Source organism: Myotis davidii, unplaced genomic scaffold, assembly GCF_000327345.1.
Source record: "Myotis davidii unplaced genomic scaffold, ASM32734v1 scaffold113, whole genome shotgun sequence".
NCBI lineage: Eukaryota > Metazoa > Chordata > Mammalia > Chiroptera > Vespertilionidae > Myotis > Myotis davidii.
In genome coordinates, this window is record NW_006284356.1 from 190775 (window position 1) to 202436 (window position 11662).

General features: G+C 46.4%; 1 protein-coding gene across 8 annotated transcripts in view; it reads right to left on the reverse strand.

Moving 5' to 3' along the window:
- AMMECR1L (AMMECR1 like) overlaps positions 1–11635 on the reverse strand; it is a 22262-nt gene extending 10627 nt beyond the window's left edge. For 3 of the 8 annotated variants that reach the window (XM_015571660.1, XM_015571637.1, XM_015571653.1), the window contains exon 1: positions 11163–11634. The gene's annotated coding sequence lies outside the window, so the exon portion shown is untranslated. Of the gene's footprint in view, positions 1–11162 lie in introns of all 8 variants that reach the window. The other 5 variants (XR_001515861.1, XM_015571643.1, XM_006754765.2 and 2 more) reach the window with 4 other exon arrangements.
- Between the last annotated feature and the right edge of the window lie 27 nt (positions 11636–11662).

Below are 11662 nucleotides of genomic sequence, written 5' to 3' on the forward strand. Positions count from 1 at the left end.
TTCCTACAGGAAAAATTTTTTATTTTCCCTGAAGCTATGGTCACCATGGATGGAGGCAGGCAGCACAGTGTTCTCTTGCCTGGGCAGAAGGAAGGGTGGGGGCAGCCCGTGAAGCTGGATGGTGGACGGCATTTCAAGGCTGGCTGGAGGACTGCCCTGGACCTCGCAGACTCTTCCTCAGGCTGCTTTCTCCACCGCTTCAGAGGATCCAAATGCAACCACCCTAATTTCAAAGGACCCCAGAGAGATATCCATGCTTTTCCTTGTTAACCGCATCCTTTCAGCATTTCTTCATCACTAACATGAATTATGTGTGATTTCAACCCCCGACCTTAGTGAAGGTGAAAAGCAGTTAGCTGCCATTCCACAAAGAGCACACCTTCTAACACAAGGCTCCCATCTTTCTGTCCTCACAGCTATCATTCGCAAATGCTCATTTTCGTTGGTTTTCAGAACTCCACATTCTACACATCTCTCTAACCTTTTAAGACCTCATTCAAGAAAAGCTACACCTAGTAGAAACCTTTATTCATACAATGACCCAAGCTTCATAGTCCTTTTGTGAGGTAGCCTTTCTGCCCTGTCATTGCAAAGCAAACAAATGCAAAGCCACTCAGCGTAACATAGTGTGGCATCAGATGGGCCAGAAAGCCATCTGATGATGTGAATGGGAGGGAGGATCTTTTTACTAATTTTTTTTCTTAAAAAGCCCAAGGTAGAAATGTATAGCTATAACATGACCAAAATCCTCTTTCTGTTGTGTCAAAAATCACAGAATCAGGAAATAGAGATCCTAATTATTTCAATATCGATTATACCAAAGTTTGTAAAATTCTCTTGACTTGAGAAAAGTATACTGGTTTTTCTCAAGTGACTACATGTTTTAGCCCTTCCCTAGATATTCTCCCTAAAATTTTCTCTGATTTGAACACATAGCACATAACTGCCTTTTTACGCATTGCTCTAAAACATAGTGTTTTGGTTATAAATTCCACAGCTATTTAAATCAAATAAGATGTTTACCTACCCACTTGCAATGCCATTAATTCTACAAAAACAGCCTGTCACTTGAAGTTGAATGAGATATAAAAATTTTACAAGTTTTACTCGTTTATGTTCTTGATATATGCTGATCCATAACAAAATACACATTTTTGTATCTAGGGTAATTTTTAGTGAGTTGAAAGAGCTGAGGACTAATACCTTTGTACTCTTCAATGTTTGGCTTGAAAATAGGATTCTTTTTGAGAAAGCCTTATGCACTTGATCCATTAAAACTTCCAGAAACTATACTGATTCTGAGCAGACTTTCTTGTCTTGTTAAAACATTTAAGAGAGGGGGCAGAACATCTTGGCTGAAAAACACTGACTCCAGAACCAACTGGCCTGGGTTCAAATCCTGATCCTTCAGGATTGCCTCTCTGACTCAGTTTCCTCACAATGTGAGTAACCAGACTTGCCCCCGTGGTTGTTAGGAAAATGAGTTAACATATGTGAAGTGGTTAACACAATGTCTGGTGTGTAGTGTCAATTTACTCAGCTGCTCTCACCATCTGGGTTTTGTTTGACTGCTCCCACCGGCACAAATTCCTGGAGGGCCAGGACTTCATTGTGGAGTGCTTGCCCTGAACAGGTGCTCTCTAAACAGGGTTTCAGAAAACCCTCAAAACCACTCAGCAAGACAGACGATGCTACTGTCATCTCACAGAGGTGGGACCTCAGGCTGAATAAGCCAGATAACCCGCCTAAAGGCAGACTGCCACTAAGAGGCAGAGTTAGAACTGGGAGCACAATCTGTATGCTAGACTCCAAGGCCTGGGCTTTCCCATCAAGCCACAAAGTGTGAGGCCTGCCAATAGTAACCGTTGGATTCAGCCCCTTTCCTAAGGGCATGATGGAAAACAAACTACATCCAAGGGTGTACTAAAAACTAGCTTAAGAGTTTGCAGAACCTTGCCAACAAAAATGGAGCAAGAAACAAATTCAAAACCAACATCTCAGCCATCACCTGGACAAGTACCAATTCCCCTGACATTGTCATTGGAGTTCACAATGGATGTCACTGGCTTCTGAGCTCTCATTTAACTTTCCACCTTGTATGTAACGTGTTATATGAAGCAGAACAATCTCTACAGAGTTGGAGTTTTAACACCCAAAATTCAAAGAAACAAAGAAACACAAAGGTTAAAGAAAAAGAAATCTTGGCTCATTCTCATTACACCAAAGCACACCTGAAGGAAGAGCTAGATGTTATGAGATTGTGACAACTCAGGTGTTTGTTAGCCGGTGTTATCAACTACCTGACTAGGAAACACCCCGGAACAGAGCAACAGAAGAGATTTCACACCACACCAAGGCAGAAGAAACGAATTCTCGGAATATTCTGCCTACACACAAAGTACAACCACTGATCTGCAGTGGGAACAAACACAACAGATTACATTTAACAATGCCCCCACATCCTCCCAAGCTACAATTTGAAATCAAGAGAACCAACCCAAATCTTGTGACTCTTTAGGCCCAAGCATTTCTTGGGAGGCCATTAAGCAAATAATTCAATCGATATTCTCAACAGTGACCAAAGGCAGCACTTTATCTTTCAGTATAAAGCAAATATTAAGTGAACTACAATAAAGAATGTTAAGTAGCACAGGCCCGGTGGCTCAGTTGGTTGAAGAGATGCCCTGATGCTCCGAAGTTGTGGGTTCGATCCCCAGCCACAGCACATACAATAGCCAGTATATGCACGGATAAGTGGAACAACAAATCCACATTTCTCTCTCTCTAAAAATCAGTAAGTAAAAAGAAAAAGAACACTAAGTAAAACAGGGTGCTGGTAGGAAATGCTTTTCTTTATTACATTAACCCCTATCCACCAATTTCATCAAAACTTTCTCTTTAGAGACTCTTCTAATCCTACTCCAACACAGCAGGCACCTCACCACAACCAAGTAGTCCCAGACTCAGCTTCCAGGGCCACCCTACAATAAGCAGACACTCAATTCCCCAAAAGCTTGGCACCTGAGAGTACAATGTAAGGTATCTCAGAATAACAGTGCAAAACAAAATAAACAAAAAAAACCCTAAAGATATACTCAACACCTCTTCTAAAACAATGTGGGAATTTGTTCTTACTCTTCCTCAAAACCTCTTAAAAACTAGCAAAAATGGTACTTTGATCCTAGTAGGAGTAACTGAATAGTTACTGCAGTCAGTTCATCTGAAATAAGTGGAATCAAGTGTAAAAATCCTTGCTTTATAGACACATTATGTCACTGAGACCCTCTCAAGCTTTCAGTTGGTTACTTTCAAAACTGAACTCACCCAGTCCAGTGGCTCAGTGGTTGAACACCGACCCAGGCACTCCAACAGGTCTCAGGTTTGATTCCCGGTCAGGGCACATGCCTGGGTTGCTGGCTTGATTCCCACTAGGGGATGTGCAGGAGGCAGCCCATGGATGTTTCTATCTCTTTCTTTCCCTCTCTCTCTAATAAGTAAGTAAATCAATAAATCAATAAAAACATATTAAAAAACAAAAAGCTAAACTCAAGGGCCACTTTAAGATCCAGTAGTAGTGATCTCATTTTCCTCTGTTCACTAGATGTCAATGAGAATGAACTAGGTAAAATGGATTTCCACCAGATGGAGGCAAAGTTGTACTTCCACAAAAAGCTGGAGGAAATAAAAGGAATGACTGTTTCACCTCCTAACTTAGCAAGTGTCAAATAAATATGTTCTCAGTGCTGAAGAGTCATCACACCTTCCTTGGGGTCCACCAGCTGGCAACTCCTCCTCCCTTCCTGTGGGGAAGCGGGCAGGATTCTACCGTCACTTCAGTCCCAGCCAGCCCTGCAGCCACCCTCACCCTGTGTCTCAGGGCTGGATGCCTTTACCTTTCACTACACCTAACCTGGTGCCCTGCATATGGTATACACACCAGCCATCTTATCTACAGATTTCCTAGTTGATTTCATTTAAGTTTGCCTTTTTTTTTTAAATATATTTTATTGATTTCTCCTACTGGGGATGTGCCCGCAACCCAGGTACATGCCCTTGACCGGAATCGAACCCGGGACCTTTCAGTCCGCAGGGGGACGCTCCGTCCACTGAGCCCAACCGGTTTTGGCTAAGTTTGCCTTTTTATAAGAAGAACTAGAGGCTCAGTGCATGAATTCATGCACCAGTGGCGTCCCTCAGCTTTGCCTGCGGGATCAGGAGAAACTGGCTGTCCGACATCCCGCGAGGGGTCCTGGATTGCATGAGGGCGCAGGCCAGGCTGAAGGACCCCACCAGTGCATGATCGGGCCGGGGAGGGATGCGGGAGGGCTAAGTTTGCCTTTTTATAAGAAGAACTAGAGGCTCAGTGCATGAATTCATGCACCAGTGGCGTCCCTCAGCTTTGCCTGCGGGATCAGGAGAAACTGGCTGTCCGACATCCCGCGAGGGGTCCTGGATTGCATGAGGGCGCAGGCCAGGCTGAAGGACCCCACCAGTGCATGATCGGGCCGGGGAGGGATGCGGGAGGGCTCCAGGGCGTGTCTGGCCCATCTCGTTCAATCCTGATCGGCAGGACCCAGGCAGCAAGCTAACCTACTGGTAGGAGAGTCTGCCCCCTGGTGGTCAGTGAACATCTTAGCGAGTGGCTGAGTGGCCTTAGTCTATCATTAGCATATTACGCTTTGATTGGTTGAAAAGCCAACCAGACACTTAACATATTAGGCTTTTATTATATAGGACTAGTGGCCCAGTGCACAAAAATTTGTGCACTCGGGGGGCACCCCTCAGCCCAGCCTGCCCCCTCTAACAGTCTGGGAGCCCTCACAGGATGTCCTACTGATGTCCCTATGGGGAGCGGGCCTAAGCCGAAGTCTGGCCTCCCCCTGTGGAAGGCAACTGGCCGATCAGGTATATAGATACTTTCTGAAGGCAGCACAGACTCCTTCCTTATTTCTTTCCTCTGTGGTTGGAGAATAGGGGACTAAAAGGTGGACACAGGACTGTGGCCAGGCCTGGGGCTCTTGTAGGCAGCAGAAAGGAGAAGAGGGCTGGGGAAAGTCTAGACATGGTTTTCTTCAATTGTCCTCCCTTCCTCCGGGCCCCTCGCTCTGTTCTCTCCTTGTCATGGTGGACGCTTGGGCCTTGGACTGACAGGAGTCCAGCGATGGTGGAGTTCAGCCCCCTCACTTCTCAGCTGAACATACAACTGCCTCACATTCCAAGTGGAGCTGTTTTCAAGTGGCTACAGTGCTGGCAATTCATGCCTCCCGGCCTTTCCCCTCTCGGGTTTCCTCCTTGGGTTAGTTGCAAACTTCACCGAGACATCGAAGCAACTCTGCCCTGGTAGTTCTGCACCGGCCCCTGCCAGGGCCCACACCAGGAGGATACCAGCTAAGGTCCCCTCCCTGCACCCAGCGCTCTCCTCCCTGTTCTACCACTGGGGGAAGGGAACAGCTCACCTTCTCTGGACCCTGCCAACCTGGCAGGCTGAGGCACAGGCCAGGTGGTGCAGCCTAGGGTGCTGGTGGCTGCGAGCCTTCTCCCCCTCCCTGAAGTGTGGGGTGGGGTTGCAGCAGCTCACAGCTGCCCCTGGGCACCATGCATGGAGACACTGCTCTTCACTGAGCCACCATCTGCCCAGGACCTGTGGGGGTTGGGGTGGCCTCGGGCTCCCACTGGCCCCACTGTAGCCAGACTTGGCTTGGCCAGCCACTCCTGCTGCCTGAGGGCTGCGCATGCCCCATGGGCCTCATCACCCTCATGAATCCCCATGGTCTGGCCATCCCATCCCAGAAAGTGGCCATCCTGATTGCCATAGCTCACTCTCCGGTGCAGCTGGGCCTGCCCAGCAAGCATGTAGGCAGGAGCTGGGCCTCTGAGGGGAAGGAGGAGGGATGTGGGCCAGGGCAGAAGTGGGGAACTTGGTGGTGTAAACACAGCCCCCGCCCTCGTGCCGGCCCCTCACTGCGCTGCATTCCTGAACCACTGGGTGCCTCTGCCCAGCACTGTGCTCTCGGGCCTGGGGTGGGGATGAGGGATCTGGAGATCGGGCCTGGGGTGGGGATGAGGCAGCCCTTGCTGGCGTGAATCACAGTGGTTGATCAGGGAGGGATGCGGGGTGCCAAATTCTGCCTCTCTCTCTCTCTCTCTCTCTCTCTGTCTCTCTCTGTCTCTCTCTCTTTCTCTCTCTCTCTCTTTTCCTCCTTACTTTCTAAAATAAATAGAAACATATCCTTAGGTGAAGTAAAAAAAAAAAAAAGATTACATTACTCTAACATTTATACATATTATCCCTGATAAAGCAGTCCCTGGCCAGAGCGCCCGGCACAAAGTTCCCAGCTCCCGGCACCGGCGGCCGGGGACTTCTTAGGTGCCTCCTCCTCCCCACCACCCTTGCTTCATGAATCGCAAGTTTCCCCGGAGGCAGCGGCTGCAGGATGCAGAGCAGGAGACAGGGGAGCAGGCTGAGTGCGGCTCAGCTGGACAGAGGGCACTGGCACAGAGATCTCCCTGGCGGCAGGGGAGTCGCTGCCCATTGGGGAGATGTCCTCCACCCAGTGCCCTCCATCAAGCCCGAGCCAGAGCCGCGCTTGGCCCACTCCCCTGTCTCCTGCTCTGGGTCCTGCAGCCGTCACCTCCGCGAAAAATTGAGATTCATGAAGTGCGGACAGCTGGGAGAGCCCGGTGGCTCCAGCGCTCCAGGGTCGCCTCCTGCCTTCCTGGCCCTGGGCTGGATGGCTCCCGGCGGGCGGGGCTCATGCTAAGGCAAGCAATGCCGCCGATCCCCCACCCACCCCCGGGTCTCCCATGAGAGTGGGCCCCTGTCTCTGGTAGGCGGGCGAAGGGATCACCACCGCTTGCCTTGGCCCAGCCCCCACCCGCCCCCAGATCACACATGAGAGTGGGCCCCCTGTCTCTGGTAGGCGGGGGAAGCGATCGGAACCGCTTGCCTTGGCCCCAGCCCCCGCCCGCCTGTGGATCGCACACGGGAGTGGGGCCCGTGTCTCCGGTTGGTGGGGGAGGGCTCCAGTGTAGTGATCAGCACCGCTTGCCTTAGCCCCAGCCCCCATCCGCCCCGATGGCACATGGGGAACCTGGATGGCGGCTTGCGCTGTCCTATCCTGCCTTCAGTATGCAAATTAGCCGCCATCTGTGTTAGCGGTTAACCACCATCTTAGTTGGCAGTTAATTTGCATATCGCCCTGATTAGCGAATGGGAAGGGTAGCGGAGGTACGGCTAATTACCATGTTTCTCTTTTATTAGATAGGATGTTTATGGCACAAGCTAATCTTTAAATACTTGGTTCCATCCTGATGCTAACTGGAGAGTGTATCAGAAGCTGGAGCTAAATTCTAAGTATTTATTCTTATCAACAACGTTAACTCTATTCAGCCCAAACCTAGGAATGGTTTAATTCATAGGAAAATGGATAGCCAATGTGGACAATTCATTCAAAAGTTAGGTGAAATATCCCCTACATGAACTTCATGGTTTGATTTATGCTAGTAGCTGTCTTCTTTGCTAAAACACACCAGTAACTGGTCAATCCTGAACTTAGCCTCAGCTGATATTAACTTTAGGTTTCCTTGGGAAGACCATACCTACTTTTTAAACTGCACTTGAAAAGAATTTTCTTTCTTTTTGAATTGATGGGGCACTTTTATTTGCCTGAAGGGCAATTTATGATTTCAGGAGCTAATACAAATGTTGTCTTATAAATTGCTGATGTTTACAAACAAGGTATAAAGACCAGTACTGAGGGGAGGACACCCTGACTGAAGTGGCCTTCCTCTCCAATACTCCCAAATCACTGCAAGCGATAAGCTGACGCTGCCAGTTCCATCTTCAGAGGATAGAACCTAGGCTTTGGGGTTACAGTCCAGGCTCAAATCCCAACTATGATTTGCCACGTACCGGATATGCACTCAGGCAGGTTGCCACATCTGTATGGCCTTGGACTTCTGCTACCCCACAGAGTTACTTGTGAGTAGTCAATGAGTAACACATTAAGAGCATTTAAGCAGTTCTTTGACTTACAACTACTATTTATTAAAGTACCTGCTATAACCAATACTGCCAGTGCCTCTATTAACAAAAGTAGGGTCATTTCCAAAAACAAGATAGCTCTGAATTCTTACCATTTCTACAGAAGTAAGTGCCTTCAGCCCTAACTGGTTTGGCTCAATGGATAGAGTGTCAGCCTGCAGACTCAAGGGTCCCAGGTTCGATTCCGGTCAAGGGCATGTACTTTGGTTGCAGGCACATACCCAGTAGGGAGTGTGCAGGAAGCAGCTGATCGATGTTTCTCTCTCATCAATGTTTCTAACTCTCTATCCCTCTCCTTTCCTCTCTGTAAAAAAATCAATAAAATATATTTTAAAAAAAAAGAAAAAAGGAAATAAGTGCCTTCATAATAAAATTCTATTAAGAACCACCTTGTGTGGGAGGGGGTGGCGGGGTAGAGGTCAATGGGGGAAAAAAGAGACTCATGTAATACTTTAAATAATAAAGAATTAAAAAAAAAAGAACCATCTTGTAGTTTAAAATATAATATTAATCTGTGATTATTCCAATGACCGTAATGCTTCCCTCCTGGAAGAGCAACAATTTCTAATAAACCACCCACTGTTCTTCTCACTGTGACTGCAGGAAACATAAAGAATGACTATTGGGCTGAAGGAGAGCTGTACACAGTTCTATTCTATCTGGCTCCTCTTAAGTTTATACTAAAAAGAAACTAAACTTGCTAGATATGCTATTATTATGGAAGTCTTCATATATATTGAGTACTGATAGAACTACTCCATCAAAGTTAGATTTAAAAAAACAATCAGATTAAAATATCTAGAAAAGCCTGGACGTGGAAAAAAAAATCAGGTTTCACCTTCTGAAGACAAGCCCCAAAATAGTTAACTAGGGGACATCGCTTTACTACAGGAAATATTTGTAGTAGGAGTAGAGAAGAGGCTAAGAAAAACGAGGTCTCTGCATTTTTTTCTCTTATTAATATACAGGTGACTGTTCAAATCAAGCTTTAATACAGAAGGGCATAGACTGTTTCCTTTGTGTGTCAGAGAGAGAGTTAAATAAAAACTGCATCACATGAGTAGTGAAGTGGCACCTGAGATACAATTCTGGCTGACTTATGGAACTATTCCAAACAATAGTCAAATGAAAAACCCACAAACATTCTGGTAATCATTTCAAATAATCATTTGCATATTTTTGAAACCCCATCACACACATCATAAACAAAATACTTGCTGTGTGAAAAATTTCCCTGCAAAATATAGATTTACCTATATAATTAAACGTTAGACTTAGAAAACTTCACAGAACTATACATTTTCATGTTAACTTAAAAGAAAAAAACATAAATATAGGAGTCAAAAGTTCTATTTTGTTTTCAGATCCCTTCCCTTTACTATGTGCCAGATTTTTCTGGGCTTCAGTTCTTTCTTTCCTTTTTTTTAAGTATGTTTTTATTGCCCTGGCTGGTGTCGCTCAGTGGATAGAGCATCGGCCTGAGGACTGAAGAGTCCTGGGAACAATTCCTGTCAAGGGCACATGCCTGGGTTGCGGTCTCAATCCCCAGTACAGGGCGTGCAGGAGGCAGCTGATAGATGATTCTCTCTCATTATTGATATTTCTATCTCTCCCTCTCCCTTCCTCTCTGGAATCAATAAAAACTTTTTTTAAAAAATATATATTTTTATTGATTCCAGAGAGGAAGGGAGAGGGAGAGAGATAGAAATATCAATGATGAGAGAGAATCATTGATTGGCTGCTTCCTGCACACCCCACACTGGGTTTGAGCCCAAACCCAGGCATGTGCCCTTGACGGGAATTGTACCCAGGACCCTTCAGTCCACAGGCTGACATACTATCCGCTGACCCACACCAGCCAGGGCTGGGCTTCAGTTCTTTCATTTGTAAAATGAAAATATTTGTTCCCTACCTACCTTACAAAGGGTTTGTGAGGCTCCAATAATATGTAAACCATGCCCTCACTGGTTTGGCTCAGTGGATAGAGCGGACTGAAGGGTCCCGGGTTTGATTCCAGTTAAGGGCACATACCATGGTCGCAGGCTCGATCCTGGTCCTGGTAGGGCGCATGCGGGAGGCAATTAATTGATGTGAGACATTGATGCCCTCACACTGATGTTTCTCTCTGTCTCTCCCCTTCCCTTCCACTCTCTCTGAAAATCAATGGAAAAATATCCTCGCGTGAGGATTAACCAAAATATAAAAATAAAAAAGCGAAGCACTCTGAAAAACTCTCTAAAGTGTTTTCCTACCATTATTAATAAACTGAAAGAAAGGGCCCAGCCAGCATGGCTCAGTAGTTGAGCATTGACCTATGAACCAGGTCATGGTTCGATTTCAGGGCAGGGCACAGGCCTGGGTTATGGACTCAATCCCCAGTGTGGGGCATGCAGGAGGCAGCTAATCAATGATTCTCTCTCATCACTGATGTTTCTATTTCTCTTTACCTCTCTGAAATCAATAAAAACATATTAAAAAATAAAATAAAATAAACTCAAAGGAAGCCCTGGCTGGGTGACTCCCTAAGTTGGAGCGTTGACTCATGCACCAAAAGGATGCAGGTTCGACTCCTGGTCAGGGTGAGTACAGGAGGCAACCAATCAATGTTTCCCCCTCCCCACTCCTCTAAAAACCAATAATAATTTTTCCCCCAGAATTTTGTTTTCATGTAGGATTTTAATTATTTTCAAGATAAAAGCATCACCATCACCATAACAGATTTAGGGCAAAATGTTCCAAAAATCTCTGAACACTCTAACTGTATGGAAGAGACCCTATAACTGACCTTGACAGGAACTGCACTGTTATGCTCTTTGTTTGTTTTTTTAAAAAGAGTAATTTGTGAAGGGACAGAGCCAGACTTATGTATTAAGACAAAGAGGGTAAGTGTAATTAATACTACATGTACCACCACCTAGGTCACTCTACTGGGATTATGAACAATAAACTTGTCTTTACATATTTTAAAAGAGAGCAAGTGGAAAGAACTTCAACATTAAGACCCCCACATGGAAGTAGAAAAATCAAGTGAACAAAGTAAAATCTATACCCCAAAGTCCCAACACAGGCCTAAAACAAACAATGAACTTCTATTCTAAATATCCGAGGTAATACTCACTGAAGCAGTAAGTTTGTATTGCCAGGGACACAGCTATCACAGAGGAGGGGTGCTATTTTGTTTCTGAAATGAATTTTCTTCCTTCCGATTCCATTCTTCCTTCCTGTACGTAAGATGGAAATGCAGGTGCAGTGAATGAACAAAACCAAGGTAGTGTAGATGTAAGAGTTGGTTTCTGAAAAACTACAGTCCAACAGAGCAACTGCTAAAAACACAGGCAGCTCAGAACAGGCTGGCTCTCCTCACTTCAAAACGCTTCAAAACCTACTCCTCCGGGCCGGGCGCCCCGCATACCGGGCATCACCACAAAGCAGCGAGGACACCGAGGATCAAAGGTCCTACCGAACCCGAACATGAGGCCATGAAGGCTTCCTCCGCCACCAATTTATATCAAAACTCGCTCTCGGGCCCAGGTGTACCGCCGCAGGCTGCCCGTGCCTCAGCACACAAACGCATCGTCCCTCCTCGGCTGCAGGCCGGCGCCGAGGGTCCCGGACAGC